We start from the raw sequence: 12,446 nt of genomic DNA, 5'->3' as shown, positions 1-12,446 counted from the left end.
GTGGGAGGGGAAGCGTCCGGGCGCCGAGGCCGCAGACTTGGGCGCGCTCCGAGGAGGAGGCGGAAAGCCGCGCAAATTCTTGCCACGCTCTTTCCCACCCCCTCTTGCCGGCACACAAGCTTTTTGTTCGGTAGAAAGTGTCGGGTCTCGGGTTTGGGGATTTTCAGCGGAAAGTGTCTCTTTCCTGGGAGAAGTGCTTTCGCTCCAGGGTGGGCGCTTTCTAGAAGTTGTGTCCGTGTTCGCCGAGGGCGCGGGGTGGGGAGTGGAGTCGTCGCCGCTGAGGCGTGTAGGCTTGGATCTGAGCTCAGCCGCCTCCCACTCTCCCGTTCTATCTAACCACGCATCTGTCTGCATGTGATCGGAGAGGTTGACATGACATTTCCCGGGAGAGGAGCGTCGGGGAGCTGTCGGCGAAAGCCCCTGATGTTTGCTGGAGGCGGTAGGAGATCGGTGTGTGTGTAATAATATCCCTCCACCCGCGCGGTCGGTACCTGCACGGTCTCCCCTGGCCCACGTGTGTTCCCCACCTACAGTGTGCATCACAGCAGGACAACTGTTCCAGGAACAGATTTCCCTTTGACACTCACACCCAAGGGTGGGTCCAGGCTTTTTGGGGAGACTTGGAATCAGTTTCTTGCGCTGAAGTTCAGGCCATTCTGGAGCAGATGCGGAGAAGGATGCAGTTCTTACAGTTTCAAAGCAATCACTGCCTTCTCATTTGAAACAGTGCATTCAGAGTCTGTGAAACTCTGTCATTGCAGCTGGATGGATATGATGGGGAGAGTGGGGATACAAAGTGATGGAGCTTGACTGAGGACTGGCCAGCAGAACCTCAAAACTTTCCTCCACATCACTTGCTGGATATCTGATAAAGTCTCAATAATAACTGAATGGCTTTGGGAGCCAGATGGGAGCGTCATCATCTTAAATAAAGTTAAAGCATAGTGGCAAAGAAATGCTTCTCCAAAGATTGATAAGGACAGTTCGCAGTAGAGCCTTCAGATAACATCTTAAATAAAGTTAAAGCATAGTGGCAAAGAAGGACAGTCGCAGTAGAGCCTTCAGATAACATCTTATATTTATTTTAAAAGCACATTTGTCTGTTATGACCAAATTTTCATCTCATAGAATAACTCAGGTTGAGCAGTCCTCCTGAAGCCTTTCAATTCTTCCCACTCCTACGTAGTGGCCTACCTTGGGGTGGGGGCTGGGGCATCATTGTCCGAGAAAATGGAAACAGTGTTAAACCAGGACCTTCCCAGGGCATGAACACAGCCTCAGCCACTTGCTCTGGACCTTGTGTTTTGATTTTGCGTTAACACCACTATACTTTTGTACTTAGCACTATTTCCCATTCGAATGTGTAGGAGAACAGAGTGCCTGCTTTCAGGCCTCTCCTCTAGCCAGGAAAAGTGCTAAGCCTTTGCTATTAACCTTCTGGCTCGAAATGGGGAGGAAAGCATTTGGGATAAAATGCAGAAAGTGTTCCATAGATTTTTATTTTTGAGTTACAATCTGTTGTCGTCCCTAAAAATCGAGGTATAGTTGAAAAACATTTGCTGATCTCTGTAGGGTGTTTTCTACTGATATTTTCTTCTTGTGCTAATATCCCTTACCATAAAATATTGAAATTATTTATTCTAATACTCTTTAAAAAAATTTTAAATCCACACTCCACATGCTTTTATTGATTCTAGAGAGAGAGGAGAGAGAGAGACATCCGATGTGAGAGTGTACGGATGACACTGCAACCAACTGAGTCCCTCCGGCCAGGTCTATTCGAATATTCTTTTTTTTTTTTAAATATATTTTATTGATTTTTTACAGAGAGGAAGGGAGAGAGAGAGTTAGAAACGTCGATGAGAGAGAAACATCGATCAGCTGCCTCCTGCACATCTCCTACTGGGGATGTGCCTGCAACCCAGGTACATGCCCTTGACCGGAATCGAACCTGGGACCTTTCAGTCCGCAGGCCGACGCTCTATCCACTGAGCCAAACCGGTTTCGGCTAGAATATTCTTATATGAACCAAATTAAAAGTGATTCATGTCCCTTTTTTTCTCTCAAAATGGAAGTGCTTTGCCCGGCTGGTGTGGCTCAGTGGTTGAGGCTCGATCTATGAATCAGGAGGTCAGGGCACATGCCCGGGTTGTGGGCTCGATATAGGAAGCGGCCAAACAACTCTCTTACCATTGATATTTACATCTCTCTCTCCCTCTCCCTCTCTGAATGCAATAAAAAAAAATTAATTAAAAAAATGGAAATACTTTATTTTAAAATCCATGCTCTTTGTGAAAATCCAACCTACATTGAAGTACATAAAATATAAAAATAAAAGTCATTCTGACTCCCACCTCCCAGACATAATTGCTGTTAATAGTCAATTCCTTGTTTAAAATGAGAGGAAACAAGATTCGATCATAACTGCTACTGTGTATGCCTCATCCTGCCTAGGGATGGCCTGTCAGATGATTCATGGGCTCATGTTCTCTGTTCGCTACTCAGATTGGTGAGAATTGGCCAGGTAGAGGAAAAGGAAATGTTTTGCATTGGGCTGATTTGAAATTCTGTAATTAAGTAAGAGGCATGCGAGTTTAAATATAACAGGGCTTCTATTTTTGGTCTGTCCTTATGAAGTACTTACTTTACCATGGTGGGCTAGTGTTAGTTCTCACACTTTAATAGTAATGTTGATGTCCAGCTGCTCACGGATTGATTTATGCCAGCCAAACTCATTAAAACAAAACCAAACCCTCACATTGTGGGGCATTTCATAATTTATAAGTTGGGAAGGAGTGGGTATACTTGCCATGAAGACTACTGCCAAGATCTCCTGTGCTGCTGTGGGATGAGGGGTTCCTCTATTCAGAGGTAGCATGCCAAACATGAAGGAAAGGAAATTAGAGGAAAGAAGGGGATTAATGACGGTGGTTTCAGATGTGGCATGGAAGGAGATGGTACATATTTAAGATAGATTGCTAACTATATATTGTGGCTTGTATGGTAACTACAAGTGATCTTAGTGCAAGTACAGAGTCACATGTTACTCAGCCTGGTATATTTAAGAAGAAGGAGCTGTGACGAAGTTGATGATGTTCTGAAAACAAAATAGTGCATACACATTTAGTCACAACATTGGTTATTTGAGTGTGTTGGAGACATGCATGTTTTTTTTACACTACTCTGAGTTTAAAATAATTTTCAGAAACAAAATTGGGAAATTAAAGAATTAAATCACCAACCAAATTTTCTATTTATTGTCCAAGATGTATGTAATCCTTTTTAGAGAAAACTGAAGCGCTCCATCCCCACTTTAGTTCTTTAGTGTTACAGAAGGGCTTGGGGTCAGCAGATGGAAGAGGAGGTGGGGAAGAGGCAGGGCATTCTATTTTCCATATGAGGCACTATGAGAATGGGGTGACTCTGCAAGGCTTAGAATGTTCATTCCAAAGGGACACTGGAGTTCACTGTCATTGCCAGAGTGTTGTCTAGTTTATAAAAACTGAGACTTAGGGCTCAGATTTAAAAAAGAGTTTGAGCCACATCTTATAATATGAGCATTTGATATCAGCCACTGAACCTGTTTCCGATTTACAAAATGAAGTTAATAAAAATACCCACCTCAGGGTTGGTGTGAGAATCAGTTGTATAATGCATGGGAAATGGCTTTGTAAGTTTTTGGCCACTGTAAAAAGGTAGGTTTATAGTTGTTAGTATGGGAGAATAATACAATAATCAATATATATAAAAGTCGAACGACCGGTTGCTATGATGCACACTGCGGTGGCCAACCAGCCAGATCGGGGCCCCAATCAGCCCCCCACCCCCTGGCCCGGCCCCAATGGCCCCCATCAGGGCGGGCCGGCTGGACGCTGTGCACTGGGCTACTAGTAAATAATAATACAAGTAAACTCTGTTTCACAAACTCACAACTGTAAACCTATTTTTGCCTGACCCTTTACATAAAAGTTGCCATGATTGAAATAGTGCAAAAAGATAAGCAAAATAAAATTTATCTACTTTAACATTTATTCAAAAACTGATCAAATATTAACCAAATATCAGGCTCAGGGAGGGATACAGTGATGACTAAAACAGTGCCCCGATCTCAAGGAGCTTGCAGCAAAGCAGGGGAGCCACGTAATTATAATCCTGTTATCAGTGTGGTGATGGATATAGCATCCCAGTTTGAATGATACATGATTTGTCTCCCTATAGTTGTAGGTACAAGCTTTTTTAGAAGCACAGAAGAAAGGTGTCTGAGAATGAGCTGGACATAGAAAAAGCTCTAAGCAAAGGGAATAGCATGCATGAAAGCATGATCCTGTTAGGTGCTGTAAGGATGAAGGGGATCTTAAAAAGATTTGATTAAAAAATGAGTTAAGCTTCTTAGAATGAACACCCTTTTTATGATACTCCATTGGTTTCATTTCATTGACTTTTTAAAATATGTATTTTTATTGATTTTTAGAGAGGAATAGAGAGAGAAATGTGGGTGTGAGAACGGAAAATCTATCAGCTGCCTCCTGCACATTCCCTACTGGGGAATGAGCCCACAATCAGGGCATGTCCCTGACTGGAAATCGAACTGGTAACCTTTTGGTGCATGGGACTATGCTCAACCAACAGAGCCACCCCAGTCAGGCTTATTGACTTTCAGGTAGATAAAAGTGTGAAAGTTTTTAGGATTTTGGTTAGAGTTAGACATTTAAAATATCAGCTAGCTCAGCTGGCATGGCTCAGTGGTTGAGCCTCAACCTATGAACCAGGAGGACACAGTTTGATTCCCGGGCAGGGCACACACACCCAGATTTCGGGCATGCAGGAGGCAGCTTATCAATGATTCTGTCTCATCATTGATGTTTCCATCTCTCTCTCCCCCTCTCCCTTCTTTTCTGAAATCAATAAAAATATACTTAAAATATCAGCTATAAAATTAGAAACACAATTTAAAAATATGTGTGGATCTGCTGAAAAGGAAACAGGGTAGGCCTTCCCATCATCAGAGAGCTGCCTCACCAGTTACTCATTCAGCAGCCTTTACTGAATACATGTTATGTTGCAGAGAAATAAGCCAAAGTCTTTGCCTTTAAGTTGCTCATAATCTAGAGGGGACACCAACACAGGAAATTTTGGTAGCTGATTCTTATTTACCATTTAATCCGTGACAGGCACTGTCTTATGATAAGTCTAAATGGTAGAAAAGATTCCCATTCCCATTCTCAAATAAGAATTGAGCCTGGTCGGTGTGGCTCAGTGGCTGAGCATCGACCCATGAACTAAGAAGTCCCTGGTTCTATTCCTAGTCAGGCCACATGTTCGGGTTGTGGGTTTGATCCCCAGTGGGGAGTGTGCAAAAGGCAGCTGATCAGTGATACTCTGTCATTATTAATGTTTCTGTCTCTCTGAACTCAATAAAAACATTAAAAAAAAAAAAGAATTGAGGTACAAGTTGGTTAAATAACCTGCTCAGGGCCATACTAACAAGTGGCAGAACCAGAATTTGAATCCAGTCTGGTTAGTCTGTGCTTTAACATCCACTTCATGTTGCTGTTCTGATGATTAAAAAATAAAGTGTAATAAGTGCAAAATACAATAATATCAAAACCTAAAATAGTGGGAGAAGGAGGTGTTACAGAAGGCTTTCTGGAGGAGGTGGTAAACTGATTATTAAATGATACATGGGAGACAGGAGAACCAATCAGTATGACTAAAAATGGAGGTTTAAAAAAAATACATGAAGAAATGGGGGGTGCTGGGTAGACAAGCAGTTTTATGCTGCTTGAACATGAAGTTTGAAGCAGGAAATAGCCAAACAAGACTAGATGGGTGGATGGAGAGGGTGTTGTATGCCTAGCTAAGGAACTTGTACTTCAGCCTGAGGACATGTGAAGGGAACTGTTGGGGTGTTTAAGGAGAAGAATGGTATGGCCTTCATGAGTTGTCTGAGGGTGAGGGGTCAGTAAAGGAGCCCGTTGTAATAACTCAGGAGTGATGATAGAGCCTGTGGAGTTCAGGTAAGGTAGTGATGGAATAGAGGGACAGATTAGAGAAATATTTAGTGAGAAAAATGGGCAAGACTTCCCTAGTAATTATGAATGAGCAGTCCCAGGTGACTTCCAAGTAGTCTGCATGATTAGTGCATAATGTTGCCAGCTAAGATAGAGAATACAGGTGGAGGAGCAGTCACAGTCACAGAGTGAGTACTTGGAATAGAAAATCCACAGAACGAACTCTATGAATGCCACGTGCAAAAAGGGACTTTCTGGTCAAGCTGTTTTTTTGCTGAGAAGCTTACTGTTCACACAATGCCCTCTGGTGGTCAGAAGATGCCATGTTGCCTCTTTAGGATGAACCGATCAAAATAGAGACTATTTGGATTAAATACTTACTTTTCCTACTCCACTCTTGGGGGAGAGAGGAAGATTCCAGAAGCCACTCTGTTCCCTTTGATTTCTGTGTGGATTAATTTCCTAGAGCTGTAATGCAGCTGAACTACAGAAACACCTCACTTACAAGTGTATCAGGAGCCCTGGGCTGAAAGCAAAAGAGTAAGGCAATTTGTTGCTTATCTACAATTAAAAATAGGTGAAACAAAATGCAGGAATTAAAACCTTACATTACTCATAGCACACTTCCCTAAGTCCTCATAGAAAATTATTTACATAGATTGTTTCGATGAGTTTTTGTCTTAATTTTATGACCCATAACAGATTGAAATGGTGGGCAACAAGAGTTCATACCTTTTAGAAGAGACAGCTGTTGGCTTGACAAGCAAGGAGACAGAAAAACACTGACCAGCAAACCACAGTCTCCAAAAGCAGCAGTCTTAGGTCACTTTGTAGGTACAAACAACCCTTGGAAATTTGAATAGCTCTAAATTTCAGTAAAACAGTTGATGCAGAGGAGAAAGCAGGCAGCCAGTTATGCTGTACTTGGGGGGCTGCTGTTGGAATAGTAAGAAGAGCCCTACACTGGGATTAAGGAGACCAAGGTCCAAGCCTGCCAGCCACTAAAACTAGATGTGACTTTGAACATATTACTTAACCTCTTAGGACCTCAGTTTGTTTTTATTGATTTCAGAGAGGAAGGGAGAGGGGAGAGAGAGAGAGAAACATCAATGATGAGGGAGAATCATTGATCAGCTGCTTCCTGCATGCCCCCTACTGGGGATCGAGCCCACAACCCGGGCATGTGCCCTTGGCCAGAATCAAACCCGGGAAACCCGGGACCCTTCAGTCCACAGGCCAATGCTCTGTCTACTGAGCCAAACCAGCTAGGGCTCAATTTGTTTTCTCATCTATAAAGCAGTAGGTTGAACTTTTTGTCTCTTTATAAAATTCTATGAACTGTGTTTACAATGATGATGATAATATTTAAGAAAAGTTGTATTGGGTTGAAAAGACAACAGAATTTTGTCTTCTCTAATTTATACAAGTCGTATGAGGAGTATGATTATCTGTATTTTATAGATGAGAAAAGTAGGCTTGGAAGGAAAAGACATTTAGTGGTAGAACTGGTATTCAAATCTATTGGCGTCTGCTCCCTGGGCTCTTAGTTAATACTTTCATTTAACAAGCATGCATTCAATGCCAGCCATGTGGGAAGAGTGTGCAGAGAACACAAAGGCCTGCAAGCCTCACTCTTGTCCTTGAGAGTTCAGTTAGGCACTGCTGTACAGTACTTATGTTATCACTAATGATATAAGTGATACATTAGCACTGTTACAGCCAACATACAGCTAGCTATATTAGAGGTTTTAAAGATTTTAGGGTGTGAGCCCTGGCCAGTGTGGCGCAGTTGGTTAAACATCCGTCGCAGCGCAGGTTTGATTACTGGTCAAGGCACGTGTTGGTATTTCAGGCTTGATCCCCAGTAGGAAGCATGCAGAAGGCAGCCCATTGATGTTTCTCTTTCTGTCCCTTTCCCTCTGTCTCTAAATCAGTAAAAATATTTTTAAAAAAAATTTTTTTAAGATTTTAGGGTGTGAGCATAGAATTCAGCCACCATTTATAGCATTGTTTCTATGGCAATATGCTTCAAGCTTCAAATAACTAGCTTAAAAATAAAGTTTTAGAACATAACTCAATTATAATTTCAGAACTTCCTGTACTAACTATCAAGAGTACAGTCTAATAACCAGCCAGAATGTGCTCTAAAAAGTGAACAAAATTTTCTAAACTTGATCATGTCTGTCATTTAAGTGTCTTGAAGTGAAACCTTTTATCTTTGGAAGCCTGTACAACTGGTTCTTCCTAGAAATTTCTAGGGAAAAACCTAAAAAGTTTGATTAAGTTTAAAAATTGGACTGTATGCCCTGGAAAATGGTATTCTATGAAAGAATTTTACTGAGGTGACCTTATTTTTTTTTTAATATGATTTTTTTTATTGATTTGAGCGAGAAGGGAGAGAGAATGAGTGAAATGTTGGTTGCCTCCTGTAAGTACCCCAACCGGGACTGAACTCGAAACCTGGGCATGTGCCCTGATGGGGAATTGAACTGGCAACCTTTTGGTGCACTGGTCGACGCTCAACCAACTGAGCCACAGTGGCCAGGGCTGACCTTATTTTTATAGGTGGCAAAATTGTCAAGCCCATAATCTCAGGCTGAAGAGTCATACTGCTTGTGTTCTAATCTCACCAAGTCCTCTGTAGCCTTAGGAAGGTTATATAATATTGTGTGCCTCTGTTTTAACTGAAAAATGGGTCTTGAAACATTACCTACTTTGTAGGGTTTGTTAGGATTAACTGATAAAATTATATACATATTTACATGCATACATACATGTCTATAAAACATATGAAAATGCAAACAGACATTTGGTTAGACTAGAGCCTGGCCCATTGATAGTAAGGCAATAAAACAAATTATGCCTTCCCTCCCATTACATTTCCAAGCTTTTGTTTATGCTGCTGTGTATTTTTCCCCAGTTATTCACAGATACCTATACAGATTACCGAAATGCCTTTCTTTCCCTTTGCTTTCTCTTTTTTTCTACTCCTTCATTAAGGCTTCACTTAAATCCGACATCCTTCCTAATACCTACTGTTACAGTACAATTTGTGCTTTTTTCTTCCTAAACTCTTCCTGAACTTTATTCAATATAGTTTAGTACTTAATTATTCTCAGATTGTTTCTTGGTTTAAAATTTAATCCCTTATCTGTAATTAGCTCTATTGTATACCATCCTTCTTTACCCTCTATCTCAATGCTCTGTACAATATTAGGAATATTGTAGGTATTCAATACATTCTGATACTCTGATTTATAAACATGTGAGAATTCTTTCATTACATTTCAGGCTTCTTAAAAAAGCTAGCCTGTAGCTCTCATATTAAATCCATGTACATACATTCAACGAGATAAGACATAGAAATAGGTACAAGGAAATACATATTTAAAGGTCCTTTAAGATCCAGAGGTAATTAGTAGTTCAGAGACCAGCATGCTGAATTAAGTCTGATGCTGGGCTCTGCTGTAGACTCACTGAGGCTATGCAAATCGTCCTCAGGGGCATCCTTGGTAATGTAAGTCTGATACAAATTAGAGAGTGATGATTTGCCTTACAGACAGGATCAATTCCAAAATTCCTTTAAAGTTACTTTACCCACTTTATATGCTTATTTATAGACCCTTAAATTATCATTTGACTAAGGTTAGGGCAAAAGAACATTCAGCAAAACTTTTTCCAATTTAAGATATTTAACTGTGAAGGAAAAGTATTTCTGAAACTTTGTTTTGTCAGTGAGAAATTTACTGAAATAGCTTGCAAGCTTCAAAACTTCATATATCAAATCTGCTGAAGGTGTTAACATCATAGATATTTTTACGCTTAAAAATGTTGAATTTCGTGCCAAAAAAAGAGCATTTGCGGGAAGTTTTAATTCATTACTTTATTTTGAAGAAAAGTGCTGCTGAAAGTAATCATATACTTCGGGAAGCTTATGGTGAACATGCTCCATCTCAAGATACTTGTGAACGCTGTTTTAAACGCTTTAAAAGTGATGGTTTTGATGTAAAAGATGAAGAACCGAAAAAGTTTGAAGATCAACCATTATAAGCATTATTGGTTGAAGATGTGTGTTAAACTCATAAACAACTTGCAGAAAGATTAAACATTGCTCAGCAAACAATTTCCGATCATTTACAAGCAATGGGAAAGATTTTAAAGGAAGGAAATGGGTGCCACATCAACTGAATGAAAGGCAAATGGAAAACCGAAAAGTCATCAATAAAACGTTGCTTCAACGGCACGAAAGAAAGTCTTTTTTGCATCGAATTGTGACTGGCGATGGAAAGTGGATTTATATTAAAAGGTGTGGTGTATTATGAGCTTCTAAAACCTGGTGAAACCGCTAATACTGATCGCTACTGACAACAAATAATCAGTTTGAACCACGCTTTGATTTTAAAACGACCAGGATGTGCCTGAAGACACAGCAAAGTGATTTTGCTTCATGATGACGCACCATCACACACTTCATAACCAGTTAAAGACACGTTAAAAGATCTTGCCTGGGAAGTATTAACCCATCCGCCATATTCACCAGCCTTGCTCCTTCAGATTACCACTTGTTCCGATCAATGGCACACGCACTTTCTGAGCAGCACTTCAAACCGTCCGAAGAAGTGGAAAATTGGGCCTCTGAATGGTTTGCCTCAAAACAAGAAAAGGTCTATTGGGACAGTATCCACAAATTACCTGAAAGATGGGGAAAATGTATACCTAGTGATGGACATTATTTGAATAAAGCACTTTTGATGTTTCTCTTGAAATTATCATGTTTTCTTTGATTACAAAATCCAAATTATTAACCAGTACACCTGGTAAACAGTATAATTTAGGAAACATGTCTACTGAATAAAACTAAATGTAAATATATGGATAAAATCATAGTACAGCCCAGCTGGTGTGGTTCTGTGGTTGAGGGTTGACCCATGATCCAAGTTTAATTCCCAGTCAGGGCACATATCCTGGCTCAATTCCCAGTAGGGGGCGTGCAGGAAGCAGCCAGTTGATAATGTTTCTGTCTCATTGATGTTTCTATCTCTATCCCTCTCCCTTCCGCTCTCTAAAAATAATGTATTTTTTTAAAATCATATTACAGATACAGTTCAGATGGGGTAGTCACGGATGTAAGAGCACCTGGGCAATAAGCCCTGTGTTAAGGACTCATGCAACGTCCTTGTGTTCTTTGTGAAGGGTACACTGCATAGTACCAAGAACTATGTAGTAACTACTGTACAGTGGTGGTTAGTACTCATCTGGGTGCTCGGGAATCCTAATACCTACCTTACCAGTTAACTATACCCTTTGATACATTATATAACAGCTATACATCTTTGCCCTTATATGAAATAAGAATTTTGGACTAGATTAGATCTCGCTAAGCTATAAAAGTCTCCAAATATCTGAATTGCCTAATGTGCTTGGTGTGGTGGTTTTTTAATTTAAAGTGAGCTGGTAAACTTTTTCAGACTAAATTTTTATTTAATTTATTTTTATTTTTTAAAATATATTTTATTGATTTTTTACAGATAGAGAGAGGGATAGAGAGTTAGAAACATCCATGAGAGAGAAACGGATCAGCTGCCTCCTGCACACCCCCTACTGGGGATGTGCCCGAAACCAAGGTACATGCCCTTGACCGGAATCGAACGTGGGACTCTTCAGTCCACAGGCCGACGCTCTAGCCACTGAGCCAAAGTGGTCAGGGCCAGACTAAATTTTTAAAAATTCGGTTTACAATTTTTGCATCATCTAACTCCTCGTCCTTCCTGGAGAACTGCATGCACACTTTGTGTCCTAGCCTTTAAATCTCATTTGAAGTTTCTGTTCTCAGCCCTAAGCCCTGGCTTCTGGCTGTAATACATTTGTTCTACCAGCGATGCAGCTAGGAACAAACAAAAGCCACCACCAGTTTCAGTTATAAAAACAAGAAAAACTGACCTTGGCTGGGTAGCTCAGTTGGTTAGATCATCGTCCTGATCAGCCAAGGTTACAGGTTTGATCTCTGGTCAGGGCACATTAAAGAAACAAGGAATGCATAAAGTATGTGGAACAACAAATCTCGTATCTCTCTCTCTCTCTCTCTCTCTCTCTCTCTCTCTCTCTCTCTCCATCTCCATCTTCCCCCTTCCTCTATCTCTCTCTAAAATCAGTTTTCAAAAACAACTGAAGTACAACAGTTCTTTTCTTTTTTTAAATATTGTTTTATTGATTTTTTACAGAGAGGAAGGGAGAGAGATAGAGAGTTAGAAACATCGATGAGAGAGAAACATCGATTAGCTGCCTCCTGCACACTCCCCACTGGGGATGTGCCCGCAACCCAGGTACATGCCCTTGACCGGAATCGAACCTGGGACCTTTCAGTCCGCAGGCCAACGCTCTATCCACTGAGACTAACGGGTTTCAGCAGTTCTTTTCTTTAAAACTATTTACAAG

Source organism: Myotis davidii, unplaced genomic scaffold (genome assembly GCF_000327345.1).
Source record: "Myotis davidii unplaced genomic scaffold, ASM32734v1 scaffold337, whole genome shotgun sequence".
NCBI lineage: Eukaryota > Metazoa > Chordata > Mammalia > Chiroptera > Vespertilionidae > Myotis > Myotis davidii.
This window is presented reverse-complemented; position numbering follows the sequence as displayed.